This window comes from Salvelinus alpinus, chromosome 6 (genome assembly GCF_045679555.1).
Source record: "Salvelinus alpinus chromosome 6, SLU_Salpinus.1, whole genome shotgun sequence".
NCBI classification, from domain to species: domain Eukaryota; kingdom Metazoa; phylum Chordata; class Actinopteri; order Salmoniformes; family Salmonidae; genus Salvelinus; species Salvelinus alpinus.
The window spans coordinates 67,406,394-67,426,794 of record NC_092091.1 but is presented as its reverse complement, the minus strand read 5'-3'; the positions used below and the strand labels follow the sequence as shown (position 1 = coordinate 67,426,794).

Sequence of the window (20,401 nt, the reverse complement as noted above, 5' to 3'; positions counted from 1 at the left end):
CTGTCAAAAAACCACTTAGTCAGACAACATTTGAATTTCTCTCCTAAAATTAAGAGAACTAAAAATATATTTAATAATTGGCTACAAAGAGATCTTTCTATACTTGGGAGAGTACTTCTGTCCAAGGCAGAGGGACTGTCTCGTTTTGTGTACCCCTCATTATCGTTATGTGTAAATCCAGCTACTTGTAAAGAGATCAATAAGACCTTTCTTGACTTCATCTGGAAAAATAAGTCTCACATACTAAAAAAATCTGTCCTTTCTAACAAAAGAGCTGAAGGCTGTCTAGAAGTGTTGGATTTTGTTGACATAAATAACACTCAAGATAAACTGGTTGAAAAAATGTTTGCTCGATACTGATTCAATATGGTATTTCATTCCAAATAATGTGTTTAATAAATTGGGAGGTCTTCAATTTTTACTGAAATGTAATTATATTCCTGAAAGATTACCTGCTAAATTGGCTAGGTTTCACCAACAAGCTTTACTGGCCTGGAAAATAAGTTTCCTGCACAATTTTTCCCCTCATAAAGCTCTTTTGTGGAATAATTCAGACATAACTGTAAGGAATAAGTCATTGTTCTACCCCAGCTGGCATGAGAGGAATATTGACTTTGTTCTTGATATTTTCGACAACAAGGGTAATATTCTCACATATGAACAATTTATAACATTGTGAAAGAGTTTCCAATACCTTTCAGAGAGTTTATTTCTGTGATCAAAGCCGTTCCCAGTGGTCTAACTACACTTATGAAAAGTCATCTTAATTTTGAGAATGATCACAAAGTTTATCCAGAACTGAGATTGGAAGGCGTGGGCTTACTTGAGAAATCTTGTTGTAATAAATATATTAGACAAATTCTTCATTCACAAACCAACTTACACCGAGAGGAAAGTTTTTCTGGAACATGCTTATTCCTGACATTGTCTGGAAAAATGCATGGTTAAGGCCTTACAAATACTGTATACCAAACAAAGTTAAGGAAGTGCACTTCAAAATTTTACGTAAGATATATCCATGTAATTCTATGATTTCCAAATTTGTGGCTATTGATGATATCTGCGTTTTCTGTGAAAAAGGTGAGAATCTGTCTCACTTGTTCTTTGAATGTAAATTTGTGTCAGAATTTTGGGATAACCTTGCAAAGTACTTATTTAACATTATGAACACTGCCTATAATTTTAACATAAATATATAATATGTTACTATTGCAATGATAACAAAACCACTGAAATGATAGTTAATTTTTTTATTCTTGTTGCCAAATACTTTATACACAAACAAAAATTCCAAAATTCTATACCAAAATTACAAATTTTTCTGATTGAATGTAATTATCTTATTAAAACATGAACCCTAGTGAATAACAACAAGAATAACATCTTCATGAATCATTATAATAAGATATTTTCAGAGTGAATATAATTGCACTTAAATTGTTTATTTTTTTGTATTTTATTTGTATTTATATTTTTTGTATGTTTGAGCATTGCTAATACCTGTGTTTGGTTTGCTAGACATGTTTGATGTAGCAATGTAAGTTGATTTTTGTATTATGAATAAAATAAATTTATTAAAAAATAAATAAAAAATAAAAAAACATAGGGCGGCGCACAATTGGCCCATCGTCGTCCGGGTTTGGCCGTCATTGTAAATAAGAATTTGTTCTTAACTGACTTGCCTATCTAAATGATGGTTAAATAAATAAAAAATGCGATCCCCCAAAAAATATTATAATAATATTAGCATGTGATGTAGCTAGCTAGCTGTAAAATCGCCTAAACCAACTATCAATGTAGGAGTCTTAAAATCTCACCAGGGGCTCGCAGTATGACATTCGCAACGACACCCTGGACTAAAGAGGCAGACAAATAGGAGAGACCCTCCGTTAAATTACACATTTCTCGGTGTAGGAATATCGCAACCTCCCACGTTATGACATCGGCCAGTATTGAAATCTGACATGTACAGTTTTGGGGAGTAATGGATTACATGTAATGTAATCGGTTACATGTAAGGGACTACAAAAAAACGACCTGTAATCTGTTACATTACCAGCAAAAATATTGTAATCAGATTAGATACTTTTGTAAAACTTGAGGATTACTTTTAAATTCAGAATGGATATTTGCGAAAAAATCTTTGACACTTCTGCTTTCTCAACGACATTCAAATCAGCATCGAAAAAAGGTCGCTTTTAAATTTGTTTCATGACACACCAAATGTGTTTGATGGATCGTGGGAAAAGAGTAGGAATAGGCTTTTGTAGGCTACAGTCCAAGCTGTCTTCCAATGGTGCGACTGTAGTCGGCAACCAATTTAAATAAACGCTTGGAGGTAAGGATGACAGCAGTGGTGTAGTCTACGGCGATAAGGATATCACTTATTGATAGCTACATAAGCACATTGATGCGAATCACATTGCTACTCTCTCATTTAGCGATTTGCTGCTTACGGGTTGTGGATGGCTGTTCACTAATCTAAATATTTTTAACCCAATAATGGTTGAATTCAATAAATGTAACCTGCCTATCAATCATTGTTTTTGAAACCAGTGGACAGCCAATGAAAAATGTGCTCTTGCAACCACTGCATAGTGCAGATCCAAGCCTATGGAATAAACGTGGGGCTTTTATTGCTCAATGTAATTCATGCTGATAATTTAAAAAATATCCATTGTCCTAATGGACACATGCTTGAACTTGTACACCTTTGATAGACTTAAATGGGCAATCTGTAGTGGCTACATCCATTTTTAGATTTATAAATTAGAATTATATATCCATTGATTTTTGAAGAATATAATTTATAAATGCCTCATGAGCTTAGAACCCAAAATATTAGCTTGTTATATTCCAATGTTTATGAATGTTGTAAATGTAAACAAACATAACATGGTTAAAACCATTTTTATATTATGGATGGTCAGTCCTTGCATCCATAGCTCTGTCTATTAATCTGAGAGTGGTTACATTTCTCCAGGCCCATCCCTCAGCCTTTTACCAAAACAGAGGCAGGATGTCCATTTTATTGTTTCATCTGTGGATTTTCCCTTTGAACAGCTGCATATTATCAAGATATCAAAGTGTCACCAACAAAAAGGTAAACAATGGGCCTATAGCAAATGCAGCATATGGCATTAATTTTTCACATGTAAATAGCACTTTTCAATAGTGCTCAAAGCATGCAATTCCATGAGCTCAACAACTCGAATCAATGAGCCAAATCAGTCCTCCTTGACAACAAAATCATAAACAGAGTAGGGTTGGCTAATAAGTCCGTAGCTCAGTTACAACAATTTGACTAATCTATACTTCCATATTTCCAAGTCCTATTCTTGAAGATCAAGGGGTATAACATTTATTGGAATGACTGGAATTCTGATAGACTTTGGTTTTTAATGTAAATATATAATTTAATCATATTATATGTAGTAGAAAGTGATGGGTTAGAAGAAGCCTACATAACCAACCCATTAAGTAACATTTTACATCCATATATGGCCAGCTATGTAAACTTTAACATTGAACGACATCTATTGCAGGATAAATCAATTGGTAACATACATTTTTGTCTTCTTCGAATGCCTCTTAAGGGGAAAGTAAACTAAAAGTTACAGAATGTAATCAGATTATGTTACTGAGTTTGGGTAATCTAAAATCACGTTACTGATTACATTTTTTTACAGATAACTAGTAACTAACGGATTACATTTAGAAAGTAACCTACCCAACCCTGGACATGTATGATATACGTTTTCAAGATCAAAAAGTTGTGTTCCTATTAACTTCCAGCATAGATAGAACATCGCTCAGAGATGCACAAAAACAATATAATAATCAAAATGGGTGAATCTTTCCTTTTAAAGGTGCAAATGACAGAATATCCAAACTAGAATTCTATGTTGTACTGTTTAAAAGTCAACCATGCATTCAACCACTAGATGGGGCTAAATAGCCACTAACACTAAGAAATTGAGTTTTGCGTTGATGTTCATTATGTTCGACGTTAATGAAGATGACTGTCAGAGCAGAGTGAGGGCTAGGGGATTCCTCCCTTTGAAAATGAGAGGAAACATTTGGAAACTCTGAGCTTGGTACACGACAAGGTGACACTGAATTGTTTTGCTTTTTTTTAATCCATTTTTTCTATTTCTTTTGTTCGCAGCATGGTTGGGAAGGGCCCATCAGTCAGCATTTCACTGTTAGCCTACACCTGTTGTTTACAAAGCATGTGACAAATATAATTTGATTTGATTTGAAATGGAGTCTGGGTGAGATTGTGGAGAGATCGGTTGGTTGGCCCTCTGGCCGCTGGTATAAAGTAGTACGCTATACAGAGAATAGGGTGGGATTTCAGATGCAGCCACTGCCATTTTCCAGAAGGTGACCCCCTCCATGTCTCTGTCCTATGGGGACTAACCAACCGATCTCTCAGCCATCCTCTCCATTCTACTCAGAGGACTCATAAAGGGAAGTATATAGTAGAAGAGAGGTTATTGGAGCTCTGTAGACAGCAGACCTGGGTTCAAATATTATTTGAAATCTTTCAAATACTTAACTGTTGATTTGGCCTGCCTGTGGTTCTAGATGGACTGGGTTTACAGCTGTGCGACTATTCTACTGGTTCCATTGCGCCAGGCAAGCTCAATAACGCTCAAATAAAGAATTTGAAGTGATTTCAAATAGTATTTGAACCCAGGTCTGCCTGTCACTGTGCTGTCCTGAGAGGGTTGCTGTGGTAATTGGCCATGATCGATGGGACGGGTCTCCCCCTTAGGCCTAGGCTGCACACTGAAGGAGGTGGGAGAGAGGAGTGGATGCTCGGAGAGAGAGAGGGGCGGTGGAGATACTAGAGGAGAGAGATGGGGAGAAGATATGAGGGGGGAGATACTAGAGGAGAGAGAGGGTGGGAGAGAGGGGAAAGATACTAGAGGAGAGAGAGGGGGGAAGATAGAGGGAAGATATTAGAGGGAGAGGGGGGGAGATAGAGGGGGGAGATAGAGGAGGGAAGATATTAGAGGGAGAGAGTGAGGAGGGAAGATATTAGAGAGAGAGAGGGGGAAGATGGGGGAAGATAGAGAGAGAAGTGGGGAAAGATTCTAGAGGAGAGAGAGGGGGTGGTGATATTACAGAGAGAAAGGGGGGAAGATAGTAGAGGAGAGGGGGAGGGGGAAGATAGAGGAAGAGTGAGAGAGGGGAAGATATTAGAGAGAGAAAGGGGGGAAGATACTAGAGAGAGTGGCAGATAGGGGAAGATAGAGAGGGGGAGATACTACAGGAGGGAGAGGGGGGGGTGAATAACTAGACTATTGGAGGGGGTAGCGAGGGAGCAAAGAGTGATGGTCTGTCTGCCCTGGAGGGAGTAAAATGATGCAACAACCCTTAATCAAGAACGATTGGATTGGAGCAGTTAACTGAGCTTGTAACCACATTACCCCTGACCCTAACCCCACTACCACCTCCCTCCTAGTCCCTCCACCTGCCTCCCTCGGGTGCAGGGCAGTGAGGACACAGATACATGCAGCCCAGGGGGGCTAAGGTGTGGTACTACAGAGATCAATCCACCACTGGTCTGGAGGTGGGTGGCATGACATCATCATTCAGTCTGGGTAGGTGGGTGCAGCTCGCCTCTATCTCTCTCCCCTAAAGGTCAACAAAGCAAGGGAGGGATGTCCTCAAGCTTCTGCTTCTTTAACAAGTGTTCAATTCAACAGCCCTGCTATACCCACACATACTGACATTTTAACAGGAATTTCATGATGGGTGAAACGTAATAATGTTAATTGAACCGTTCGGTTGTATGCCTCTTATTTGCGTGCTGCGTCTCAAAGTTCTGGAAATCAGAGGCCCTTTTTATTTGTTTGTCTTACCAGACCTGCTTTGAGATGGTGCAGTTATCACCTGATATTCTTTTCGACTGGACAGGGTGTCCTTACTCCAAGACCATCATTGTGTTGTAACAATAATACATTTTTCCTTCATTGAGCTAAATCTGTATCACGATCCATTTTAATGAGTAACTTATATCTAATGACTTCCACAGCTGCCCCGCTCCTTGTGTTACTCTGTACTCATTGACGGTCGACCTCAAACGTACCCTAATGATCTAATTCCAACCACTGCCTGAGTGATTCTTAAATTATTATTTATTGTTTTAAATCAGTCATCGCAGCTTTGTTTGGGAACTGTGATCTATTTTTGCCCGCTGCTGTTACAGTATGTTCTGCTGTTACAGTACATTCTGGTGTTTGGAGGCCAATCCAGGAAAAGAGGTGACGTCATGATGCTATCGCTTACAATGCTCTCTCTCAACTCCCAGATGTACACACGTGTGTGTGTGTGTGTGTGTGTGTGTGTGTGTGTGTGTGTGTGCGTGTGTGTGCGTGTGTGCGTGCGTGCGTGCGTGCGTGCGTGCGTGTCTCGTGAGAGATGACCTCATCACTGCACTCCATTAAAAAAACATCTATGTAATTTAGCTCAAATTTTTGCCCCATTGTGACCCCTACTACAAAAGCAGATCCATATTTAGTATGACATACAGTACTGTACGATATCAGTGTTGTGTTCTGTGTTTATATCAGAGATAGAATAGTGCTGGATGTACAGTATGAGATGATTAGCTTTAGGGTGTTCTACAAGGCTAAAGTTATGTCATCCATTTCCTCCACTTCCTCTATTAAAGATCCATTAACTGGTTGAGGAGAACCTTGCACAGTACATCTGTCACCCCTGACATCACCTCACAAGATTATTGTGTATAACCCTCCGTAAATTAAATCCATTACCCCATTCCCCTTAATGGAGCTTCTGAATGAGCGTTGTGTGCTACCGCGTTGTGTCCTCTCCAAAGGCCTTGAAGAATGTTCTGTGGTCTTCTAATCACATCCGTAACACCAAACGTGGATGGGTCAGGAGATGTATGCCTGAAAGTGAAGGTCTATCTGAGAATTCACCGGCATGTGTCTAATAAAATACAACAACATCTCACAGTTAGGAGAGGCCCAGTGTGTCACCTTCCCTTCTCTGTTGTAGCCCACAAACCCATCGTTTCAGGATGGATCCTTGACTGACAGCCGTGAGCTGCTGTCTGATGCTGACTATTCCATTCATCCACCAAGTGACCGTGGCAGCTGACGCTTCTCCCCAAAAGTGACCCCCCCCCCCAACCCGCCAAACCCTGGGGACAGGGGCAGCCCAGACCACCCTCCATGGTGCCCTGCCTTGGGGGCCTCTTCTGGGGGGTAGTTGGGTGGGGGGCAGGCGACCAGCCCCAACCGTGATTTTTAGACACAGCCGACAGTCTGCCATCTCAGTTTACATACGGCGGATTCACAAATAGCACATTGTCCTCAGAGACAAACGGCAATCACGAGCGGACCTGTGATCAGATCAGAGGCGTGAGGAGAGAGGAGTGGCGTGTGTGCGTGTCCTTACAGGCTGGGGTTTGAGTCATACTGGAGAAGTGACATAGTAGGGTACTACTGATGCATTCTGTTGTTGCATACCATGTGTGTGCACGTGTTAGTGCATAGCTGTGTGTGCATGTGTCTGCCTTGTTATTTTGCAATTTAGAGAGTCATGATGACAATAGCCAATGATATATACACAGCAATATGCTTGTTGTGGTCACTGACATGAGTGAGTGACACCTGAATGTTACAGTATGCTACTGAGGAAGGCTTAGGGCATTGTGCTGTGCAGTGACTGGATGGAGATAGTAATCCCTCAGCCCGTAGAGAGACAGTTTTAATATTACCACTCCTAACATTATTTCTAGAAGGACTAGTGGAAAGCCGCGTCAAGAGAGGCGCCCGTTTGAAATGCGAGCTGGCTGATACACTGCCTGCCAGAATGCCTGTTGTTACTGAAAAACCTACCAGGCCTGCCAAAGTCCTCTGGCGGGGGGGGGGGGGAGCAACGTCCCCACTCACACCGCCCGCCCGGTCTCTCTCACTCTCATCTAAACACGTCTGTCATCGTTCGTCGTAGAGCATTCCGATGCCCGTGCCAATTCATGGACGTCTATGGAACGCTGTGCTGCAATCCAACCTTCCAGTTATGCTCTTCCTCATGCCGTCTAGCCTAGAGACAGGCTGAGTTCCAATGCTTTTAAATGGGCCAATGGCACGCTGTCCTCATGACCTCTGATCTCAAACAACTAAGTGAAATCAAAGTGGCTGGCCATGCGCCCACAACATTAAGTGTATGATATTAAATGCCCACAGTCACTAACCATTGGTTCCACCTCTTATTGGTTCCCACCTATCGCATCTAATTTTAGTCATTTTATATCAGTGGTCACTAAGGAGTGGACGGACAGGTTTAAGATGAAAACAGGTGTACCAGGATCATAAGTCTCACTATACCAGTGATGTCAATGACTCACACTACTAACCATTGGTTCCCACCTTTGGTTACCCACCTATCGTCTTATTTTAGATCACTGGTCACTGGTCACTAAGGAGTGGACAGATAGGTTTAAGATTGAGTCGGGTGTAGTAGGTTATCTTAGGTCTGGGTCAGATATGCATTGAACCCTTTTTTTTTGGTTAGGGTTGGTCTCGGGAAGAGCTGATCCTGGATCTGTGCTTAGAAAGCAACGCCTTCCAGTATTTAGTACACAGGCAGTGTGTGTTTGTGTGTGTGTGCGTGCATGCCTGTGTTTGTGTGGTAAAGAGAGATGGGAAGGTGACGACCTCTCCAATAGATCTTTTCTCTTCTCCGTCACTCCAAGGTATCCAGCTGTGTGATGACCTAACAATAGGACCTGTCATAGAACATCTCAGGAAAGAAAAAGACACACACACACACATCACTAGAAAGAATGGTGGTGAGACAGCATATGGAAGATAAGGTGGTTGACTCTATTTCCCAGTTCTTTCCATAGTCCTGCTTTCATGAAATCTCTAATGACTTTTACTATGATATTACAGTTCAGATGCATTTTTCTTTTCTTGTGTTAACAGTTTCTGAAGAACAATATAAGGTATCCATTGACTATATGAGTAGACAAATGAGTTTAATCAAAATTAGGATGAGTCAAACATTCCATGAAAGGCCAGTGTCATACCGACCGCCATCCGCCATAATCTAGGAGTCTGTCATTCTATTCCACACCGACCTCAACAAACCATTTCTGTATGGACCTTGCTTCGTGCACAGGGGCATTGTCATGCTGAAACAGGAAAGGGCCTTCTTCAAACTGTTGCCACAAAGTTGGAAGCACAGAATGGTCTAGAATGTCATTGTATGCTGTGGCGTTAAGATTTCCCTTCACTGGAACTAAGGGGCCTAGCCCGAACCATGAAAAATAGCCCCATACCATTATTCCTCTTCCACCAAACTTTACAGTTGGCACTATGCTTTGGGCAGGAAGCATTCTCCTGGCATCTGCCAACCCAAGATTTGTCCGCCAGACGGTGAAGCGTGATTCATCACTCCAGAGAACACGTTTCCACTGCTCCAGAGTCCAATGGCAGCGAGCTTACCACTCCAGCCGACTCATTGCGTCTGGTGATCTTAGGCTTGTGTGTGGCTGCTCGGCCTTGGAAACCCATTTCATGAAGCTCCCGATGAAAAGTTATTGTGCTGATGTTGCTTCCAGAGGCTGTTTGGAACTCAGTAGTGAGTGTTGCAACCGAGGACAGAAGATTTTTACGTGCTATGTGCTTCAGCACTCGGTGGTCTCATTCTGTGAGCTTGTGTGGCCTACCACTTCGTGCTGAGTCTGTGTTGCTCCTAGATGTTTCCAATTCACAATAACAGCACTTAAAGGTTGACCGGGGCAGCTCTAGCAGCGCAGAAATTTGACAAACTGACTTGCTGGAAAGGTGGCATCCTATGATGGTGCCACGTTGAAAGTCATTGAGCTCTTCAGTAAGGCCATTCTACTGCCAGTGTTTGTCTATGTGCATGATTTTATACACCTGTCAGCAACAGGTGTGGCTGAAATAGACAAATCCACTAATTTGAAGGGGTGTCCACATACTTTTGTATATATAGTGTATATCAGCAAATGCATACATTCTTTTGCAATCAAGTAATCAAAATAACTTGTAAAGGTTCTGATTCAAATAGGTTTGATAAATTGATTACAATTATGCTATGCTTACACTGATAGTCTGTCTGGCACAGAACATGTGCATTGTTTTATCTCTGTGTTTATCAGATATGATGGTGCCATAATGCAAATATTTGCCTAAGGGTGGCTGCCAGCTTTGCAAACAAATTAATATACAGTATTTGGACAGTGAGTTGCAGTCTGTAAAAGTACAGCCAGAACAAGAGAGAGCAAACAGACACTGTTGCTGCTCTAAAACAGCAAAGTAATCAAATTTGCTGACAATTTTATTCTAATTCAGGGCTCCTCCGAGAGTCCTTGTCTTTCCTCCTCAACTGCTCCCAACACGCTCGCGCATCGCACTGTTTTCCCAGATTTCACTTCACATTCACATGCAGCTTGCTCTCGCCTCACTCAGACATTCTGTCGCCAGCCCCGTGACGTAACCTGCGCTAGTAACTTCCACTTTCAGCGGTTTTCCTCCGCCGCTAGTAGTCCTGAGGAGAATCTAGTTCCACCGGCTTGTCTCTGTTTGCTGCCGGCGGCTATTCCCTCCAATTTGCCAAATAGCCATGTCAAACTTGACCGGTGAAAATTCTTGACTGGTAAAAAATCTTTCATCTCAAAAGGAAGATCTATTTAGCCTATTTCTCATAAAACATGTCAATGGTAATTTTATGATAATGACAGGTTCACTGTCATCATGGCATAGGCCTATTCTATTCTGTTCTATTCCAGTATGTTATATTCTATTGTAGTCTATCATGTCATATTCTATTGTATTCTATTCTTCTTTGCTTCATTTTCTTACAGGCTTCCAGATGTAGGCTAGGCTATGGTGCACTATCCCACAATTGTAAATGATCAGTAATTATTATTAGCCTATGTATTGAGCCTATTTATCAATTCAGTCAATACATATAAAATGGGTTTATGTCTGCAGTCTAGTATCATTTCTCTCACACAAATCTGAGAGAGGAAATTAAACTTAATGTTCCTGTCATCCAGCCTGCTTGCTGCCTGCCTGATACCCTAACGTCTATTTTCATGCATTAGCATGCAGTATTAATGAGATGGTTTGATGAATCGTTGCAGCTTCGTTCTCTCTGACAGTGCAACTATCAAAATGAGGGTTGATACCAACTAAGCCGTCTTTCCCCACATTTAATACAGGTCCATTGTTGTTAAGTTGTAACACAGCTGTCATTCTCCACTTTACTTTAAAACACTGTCTTTAGGCCTAGGCCCTGGAGCAAGGTGTTCATTTGAGATGGTAGCCTATATGAGGACATGACAGAACATGCTCTTTGTGTTGACACTTGCCTTAGACACTTTAGTTCTCCCGACTACATAAATAGTGCTTATCGCGCCACAATCAAAGAAGGGGAACTAAGAACAAGCTTAGCACAGATCAGTTCAAGAGTTCAGATCAGTTCCATCAGATAACCACACCAGTGTTATCGCTCTTTCTCTCATATTGGCAAGAGATTACTGATCCAGTTCTGAGACAGAAGGTGTATTTTTAACTTGCGGTGATAATAGGCTTATATTAGGTCTACAGTAAATTGGCATATTCTGGTTATTGAATATATACTGAACAAAAATATAAATGCACCATGTAAAGTGCTGATCCGATGTTTCATGAGCTGAAATAAAAGATCCCAGAAATGTTCCATGTGCACAAAAAGCTTATTTCTCTTAAATGTTGTGCACAAATTTGATTACATCCCTGTTCGTGAGCATTTCTCATTTACCAAGATAATTCGTCCACCTGACAGGTGGGGCATATGAATAAGTTGATTAAACAGCATGATCATTACACCGGTGCACCTTGTGCTGGGGGAAATAAAAGGCAATAAAATGTGCAGTTTTGTCACACAACCCAATGCCACAAATGTCTCAAGTTTTGAGGGAGTGTGAAATTGGCATGCTGACTGCAGGAATGTCCACCAGAGCTGTTGGCAGAAAATTAAGTGTTAATTTCTCTACCATAAGTCACCTCCAACGTCGTTTTAGAGAATTTGGCAGTATGTCCAACCGGGCTCACAAACGCAGACCACATTGTAACCACGCCAGCCCAGGACCTCCACATCCGGCTTCATCACCTGAGGGATCGTCTGAGACCATATATATTTATGTCTATAATAAAGCCCCTTTGTGGGGAAAAACTCATTCTGATTGCCTGGGCCTGGCTCCCAAGTGGGTGGGCCTATGCCCTCCCAGGCCCACCCATGGCTGCTCCCTGCCCAGTCATGTAAAATCCATAGATTAGGGCCTAATTTATTTATTTAAATTGACTGATATCCTGATATGAACTGTAACTCAGTACAATCTTTGAAATTGTTGCATGTTGTGTTTATATTTTTGTTCAGTATAATATCAGAATGTATGTGTTTACACGCTTGACTGTAAGTCATTTTGAATAAAAGCGTCTGCTAAATGGCATATACTATTATATTATAAAGCATTACACCAGGATAACCTACGTTTTTGTGTCGGTTATATGCATTCATTTATAATTCATTCAATGCATTCCTTCGACAAGAAATGATCACAATCTTTATTTACAGTGTGTGAATGTGTGTGGCCATTTTGTTGAATCAGCAATACATTAATGGCAATAAATGTATCTTTAGAAAAAATGCAACTGTTCATCAAAAACAGCTGTGCCAATCCATCTGCAAGAATGTTCTGCTATCTAATCACAATGAATCAAACCCTCAAACATGTTCACAGCTTCGTAAAATAAATATGCTAACTGTACTTATTTTCTCATTCACGCAATTTGCACATAAAATATGCAGCACATAACTGTATCTTTTAACGACAAACATAGGATTCAAATGAGTATATAGTCCTCTACAGGCAATCAACTTGGCGCTGCTCTAGAGTCTCCACTGCCAAAATAGCAAAAGAGCTAGCCCTCTTTTAAAAAACTCCACGAAATAATACATTGTTCTATAGTTTATTCCACAGTGCATGAAAATGTTAGATGTGTAAAAGTAGGTCTTGTTATTCATGGACCGCCCCAAACTGTATCCCGCGGCATGATACTGGCGCTCCGCGGAGGGTGCGACGGCCCTGCGACTCCCTGACGCCAGCGCGAGGAGACCAGAGACAGGCAGCTGTATAGTATGGAAGCGTTGAGAGCGAGCTTGATAGCTGTTTATAAGGTACTGTAAACTTTATTTTTCACCCGTCAAAACATCAGCAACCTTGGGGGAATGAGTATGTTCGGTTGACTAGATCTATTGCTTATAAGAAAATAGTATTTGCAACTTTTTAAAAGGGATAGAGACAGTGAAAGTGTATTTTGAGGCTTCAAACTTTTCTGTCTATCATATTTGGAGATTGATTGACAATTAACGTTAGTAGAATGTGGGATTCATTTCATATTTGTAACATTGTATTGTCGTGTATTCTACAGTTGGAACACGTACTTGTGAACAATATTTATAGTGTGCACAATGTGTGCATTTCAATGTGTCAGTCTGCTTTGATGGTTAACCTTTGTGATGCATTGTGTTGGTATGATGTTTGATATCAGTCTGTCCATCTGTATTTGCTGTGATTAATTCTAATATGCTACTGATGTAGGCCCCTTGTACTCAGAAATAGTATCAACATCAGATTTGTGACACACATGTTTACTTTCCATCTGTACATGTCATGCAGATTATTTGATTTATGTTCATGCATCATGCATGTAGCAGCAAAACCAGGATATTAACAGTGATCTTCATCTCAACGTCAGTGTCCATTTGGAGGGAAGCTGTGTCTCATTGCTAAATGACTTGCTTTAAATAATCAACATAGGCTATCTATCTTTTCCATCGTGTGTGTTTGCGCGCGCGTGCACATGCATGTGTGCGTGTGTGTGCGTGCATTGTGTGCACACATGTGTGTGTGTGTGTGTGTGTGTTCCATGCCTCATGGATGCAGAGCCTGTGTGTCTGTGAGACCCTGAGCAGCAGGGCCAGATCTCCTGACATCATTGAAGATGACATATCAGATTACTCAAGGGACTGGAATTTGTCCTTGTCCATGATTTAGTACAATTGTTGAATCCTGCTGCATTCTTGTCAAATTCAGGTTTGTGTTTTATTATAAATGAACAATTTGTTTCTGTTTTTTTTTGCGGGGCACACTGTAGACTGACACTTTGGCTTTATTCAAACTTTTAAATAGATATAAAGATTATGATGCAATGCCTGTGTTACATAGTTATAAAGATGTGATATTTCTGGAATGGTCTGATAACAGATAGATGTTGGGTTCGCTAAAGACAGGATAAGAGAAGGAGTGAAAGGGACATGTCTACTGTATCTCTAAATCCTAGTGTTGATAGTGATATTGATAATTCATATGCAACATTATCTCAGAGAATGAGGTATTCTTCTGTGTAGTTAACACTGTAAAAATTAGTACAGTCTTAGCTTAGACATTTAACCTAGATCTTATACAGAGGAAATGGCACATTTCTCAGTTCCTCTTCTGTTCATCTATAGGTGGACATCTCCTGTATTCAGTCTGGTACAGCACATGGTGAACTTGGAGAGACATTTCCCCCTTATAGGAATAAACAAGTTCCAGTGTCCAGCCATAACATAATTCTCAGTTCAGACAGAGGCATCCTCAGATTAGCCCTTCTCTATATGTGCGACCCATCCCAGACCCCTCATGATGTATTGGCCAGAGGTGTTCTCCCCACCAGCCCAACCACCACAAACAACACTTACCCCAAATGCCTGGGATGGTTGGGATAGCTGATTGAAAGCCCATGTGTTGGTTACAGTGGTTGAGTTATGTCTGTGGCTAACGTGAGGTGTGGTGGATGTGTGTGTGTGTGCGCGCATGTGTGCGTGTGTGATAACTGACCCTAGATTTGTGTAGTGACCTCCTGGGTCAATGCTGTGTCTAGTCACCAAGGGCAACACCTCTCCGTCTTCCTGTCTGTCTGGTTATTTCTGTCTACTGTAGAGACTGGGGAGGTATGGTTGTTTGGGTGTTGTGGGTAGGCCTAGTTCGTGAGGGCTTGCTTGCCGAAACATTCTCTCTGCTGCTTTTTGGAGATCATTCATCGATACTTGACATCCAGTTTTGGCACTTGATGATTGTTATCTGTGTGTTAATGAACACATAATACATGGAATAGATACACCTCCTCCATGGCGATGGGTCAGGCCACACAGAGTGAGAGGGAGACAGCACAACGAGGCCATACAGTCACTATTTGTGTTGGGCTGCTGAGCTGACAGTTAGAGGGAACACTCTTGTGTGAAGTGGAAGGTTTACGCGAGAGGCTAGACAGTGTGTGTATTAATGAGAATTTGCATCCCCCTTCGCTCTCCTCCCTCGTTCCTCTCTCTCTCTCCTCACTCTTTCCCCCTCTCTCTCTTTCCCTCTCTCTCTCCCTCTTTCCTCCCTCGGTCTCTCTGTTCACTCTTTTTCTCTCTCTCAGACACACTTGCACATGCACGTACACACGAACGTACACACTCACGCACGCACACACACCCTCCTCTCCCATCCCTCTCTCTATTCGTTATCTCTCTCCATCTCTTCATCCCTCTCTCCTCTCCTCTTTACCTCTCTTCATCCCTCTCTCCGCTCCTCTTTATCTCTCTGCATCTCTTTATTCCTCTCTCCATCCACTCCTCCCTTCATTGCCAGCGACTCAATTGAGTGGGGGCTAATGGAGGCCCCATCCAGGCCCTGCTGATAAATAATGTAGCTTCTTTATAATGCCCCGTCTCTGGGGAGAGAGCAGAGAGCATCATTACTGGCTCCTCATCCTACAGCCCCGGCCCCTAAATTGATTAACAGCACTGACTGAAGCAGCTAGCGCAAAATGATCAATGGGGTTGGTAGGGATTGGTGGCTAGCAGCTAGCGCAGGCTTGGAACGGCACAGGTCAGGCTAACAGGCCTTGTCAATGACATGTGATCATGGGCTAACCTATTAGATCCCTCTGATTCCCATTAATTCTGCCTGGCTATGCTAACTACTCACCAACGGGTTAGCGTTAGCGGCAGTTAGCGCACTAACCCAACACAGGCTGAATGAATGGCAGGCAAGGAAGGGAGATAGATAGATAGATAGCTCTGCCTGGGCACTTTTATGGAGCTCTTGTGTAAACGGCAGCGTGTGTTTCAGCTTAAATGGGCAGAGGGCGGATAAGAGTGGGACCTGTCTGCTACAGATATTTGTGTGATGCTTCATTGGGTCCTACAGATATTTGTGTGATGCTTCATTGGGTCCTGTAAGCGAGAGGCGTAACTGCATCCCAAATGGCATCCTCTCTATATATTACACAACCTATAGGGCCCATAGCACTATGTGCACTGTGTAGGGAATAGGGTGCCATTTGGGACACACCCTAAGTATGTTGTTGGGTAAGAGAGGTTAGAGAAGGGGACGGCAGGGCTGGAAGATGTTTGGGAGGTTAATGTGATTTAGGGAAGAAAGAAAAGTGTAGGTCAGGCTTACCTTTAGGAGGGGGATCGGATATCAGATTATCACAGCTCTACGGGGTCGCCTGTAGTAACCAACGACCAGTGATCAAATAATGACTTGTAGTAACCATTTATCAGATAATGTGTGATCTAGCTTGGTAGTTATTGTGTCTGATGACTAATAAGGTGATACTGAAGCCTTACCCATCACATTACCTTTGGTTTCTCATTTACATTTTTACCACTCCTGTTCTCAGAACATTCTGTATAAAGCTAATGTAAGTTTATCAGAGTAGCCCAAACCCTCCCCCATTCTATACAGTCCAGAGTAGGGCACAACACCGGCCCCCATTCTATACAGTCCAGAGTAGGGCACAACACCGGCCCCATTCTATACAGTCCAGAGTAGGGCACAACACCGGCCCCATTCTATACAGTCCAGAGTAGGGCACAACACCGGCACCATTCTATACAGTCCAGAGTAGGGCACAACACCGGCCCCATTCTATACAGTCCAGAGTAGGGCACAACACCGGCCCCATTCTATACAGTCCAGAGTAGGGCACAACACCGGCCCCATTCTATACAGTCCAGAGTAGGGCACAACACCGGCCCCCATTCTATACAGTCCAGAGTAGGGCACAACACCGGCCCCATTCTATACAGTCCAGAGTAGGGCACAACACCGGCCCCATTCTATACAGTCCAGAGTAGGGCACAACACCGGCCCCATTCTATACAGTCCAGAGTAGGGCACAACACCGGCCCCATTCTATACAGTCCAGAGTAGGGCACAACACCGGCCCCATTCTATACAGTCCAGAGTAGGGTACAACACCGGCCCCATTCTATACAGTCCAGACTAGGGCACAACACCGGCCCCATTCTATACAGTCCAGAGTAGGGCACAACACCGGCCCCATTCTATACAGTCCAGAGTAGGGCACAACACCGGCCCCATTCTATACAGTCCAGAGTAGGGCACAACACCGGCCCCATTCTATACAGTCCAGAGTAGGGCACAACACCGGTCCCATTCTATACAGTCCAGAGTAGGGCACAACACCGGCCCCATTCTATACAGTCCAGAGTAGGGCACAACACCGGCCCCATTCTATACAGTCCAGAGTAGGGCACAACACCGGCCCCATTCTATACAGTCCAGAGTAGGGCACAACACCGGCCATTCTATACAGTCCAGAGTAGGGCACAACACCGGTCCCATTCTATACAGTCCAGAGTAGGGCACAACACCGGCCCCATTCTATTTTGACTGGTCCACAGACAACCCCATATGAGCATTGTCTGTTTCAAGCGTGAATACAATCCCATTTTGACCTTTTTCATACAGTAACGCTGGTCAAACTCTGATCATATATCGGTCATACATTATAGATCCTCCTCAGGTTGGAGATTAGTAGATTTTAATGATGGCAATTGACAGAAGAAACCAGTTTTTTGTGTGACTGAAATAGCTAAATAAAACGTACCATTTTTAACTGTGAGCGAAAGTCACACCTATTCCCTTCAGATCCTCAGGTTTGGAAATACCCAAGTAAGGTCTGGACTGGAGAAATCCAGAAGATCTAATCCAAGTGTATGATGTTGTTGACAGTAGGTGATTGTGTAGAGAGCCCTGTCTGTCCAGATGTTCCTGTTACAGTCTATCACTCTCTACTTTCCTGGAATCCTCCATCTGAATTGGATTACGAGTTGTTTTTTTGCAGCTGGTCCGGAGCATGTGGTGTGATGGGCTGTCGACTAACTGACTGACTGACTGTCTGTCTGACTGACTGACTGTCTGAGTGACTGACTGTCTGACTGAGTGACTGTCAGACTATCTGACCGACTGTCAGACTATCTGACCGACTGTCAGACTATCTGACCGGCTGTCAGACTATCTGACCGGCTGTCAGACTATCTGACCGGCTGTCAGACTATCTGACCGGCTGTCAGACTATCTGACCGGCTGTCAGACTATCTGACTATCTGACCGACTGACTGTCTGACCGACTGACTGTCTGACTATCTGACCGACTGTCAGACTATCTGACCAACTGTCTGACTATCTGACTGACTGACTGTCTGTCTGTCTGATTGTCTGACTGAATGTCTGACTGACTGTCTGACTGTCTGACTGACCCATCAAAGCAGGGTTGTGTTTGAGATTGACAGACAAGAGCTGTCTTTGGTATTGAGTTGTGTATCATTGCTGTTTAATTTTCTCTCCTTTTCCGTTCATGGAAAGGGAATCTCATCCCAGAATGGCGGGAAAACCTGTAAGAGAGAATGGTTTATTTCAAATTCAGTAAGGCAACACAGTATCAATGGCAGCTAATGCTGAATTATTTGACACAATTTACAAAAGTCATAAATACACAATAAAATCTACAACTTAAAAATACATATTTTCTGGAAAGATGCTCTGGGTAACATACAGTACCAGTCAAAAGTTTGGACACACCTACTCATTCAAGGGTTTTTCTTTATTTTTACTATTTTCTACATTGTAGAACAAAAGTGAAGACATCAACACTATGAAATAACACATATGGAATCATGTAGTAACCAAAAAAGTGTTAAACAAATCAGATTATTCAAAGTAGCTACACTTGGCCTTGATGAGAGCTGTGCACACTCTTGGCATTCTCTCAACCAGTTTCATGAGGTAGTCACCTGGAATGCATTTCAATTAACAGGTGTGTTGTGACAATGTAGGGGTGGTATACCGAAGATAGCCCTATTTGGTAAAAGACGAAGTCCATATAATGGCAGGAACAGCTCAAATAAGCAAAGAGAAATGACAATCCATCATTACTTTAAGACATGAAGGTCAGTCAATCTGGAACATTTCTAGAAAGTTTGAAAGTTTCTTCAAGTGCAGTCGCAAAAACCATCAAGCGCTGTGATGAAACTGGCTTTCATGAGGACCACCACAGGAAAGGAAGACCCAGAGTTACCGCTGCTGCAGAGGATAAGTTCAGAGAGAAGAGACCTGCTTGGGCCAAGAAACACGAGCAATGGACATTAGACCGGTGGAAATCTGTCCTTTGGTCTGATGAGTCAAATCTTATATTTTTTTATATTTTTTTAGATGTGTTGGACCGCAGAGTAAAGGAAAAGCAGCCAACAAGTGCTCAGCATATGTGGGAACTCCTTCAAGACTGTTGGAAAAGCATTCCAGGTGAAGCTGGTTGAGAGAATGCCAAGAGTGTGCAAAGCTGTCATCGAGGCAAAGCATGGCTACTTTGAAGAATCTACAATATAACACTTTTTTGGTTACTACATGATTCTATGTGTTATTTCATAGTTTTGATGTCTTCACTGTTATTCTACAATGTAGAAAAGAAAAACCCTTGAATGAGAAGGTGTGTCCAAACTTTTGACTGGTACTGTATATGTATACCGCACAGGAGGCTGGTGGCACCTTAATTTGGGACAACGGGCTCGTGGTAATGGAGTGAGTGGAATTAGTGGAATGGCACTATGCGTTTGATTCCATTCTACCTGCGTCGTTCCAGCTATTATTATGAGCTGTCCTCCCCTCAGCAGCCTCCACTGGTATACAGAATACATGTAAAGGTCAGGTAAAGATCACATAACAACACTGAGACAACGTTTTTACCATCCCTTTCCAATCATAACCCTTCCCATCCCCCTGTACACCCATGGTGAGGTCATCAACTCTATATGAAATGTGCTCCCCACCATGAGAGAGAGAGAGAAACATCTGTCCTCTCTTATTCAGTCCTCTGAATGTTCTCCCTCTCCACCTGTGGAGAGACCTGCAGGCCTAAACTGGAAGTGATGTCGCTGCTATGCAGGCGGTGGTGATGACAGAGACAGAGAGAAAGATCCCATAGCTACAGTTGAAGTCGGAGGT

At 42.5% G+C, this 20,401-nt stretch overlaps 1 protein-coding gene across 1 annotated transcript in view; it reads left to right on the top strand.

Moving 5' to 3' along the window:
* The first annotated feature begins 13,145 nt into the window (after window positions 1-13,145).
* Window positions 13,146-20,401, top strand: part of LOC139579152 (mothers against decapentaplegic homolog 1-like) — a 24,300-nt gene continuing 17,044 nt past the window's right edge. Inside the window, exon 1 of the mRNA XM_071407483.1 lies at window positions 13,146-13,236. The gene's annotated coding sequence lies outside the window, so the exon portion shown is untranslated. The remainder of the gene's footprint in view (window positions 13,237-20,401) is intronic.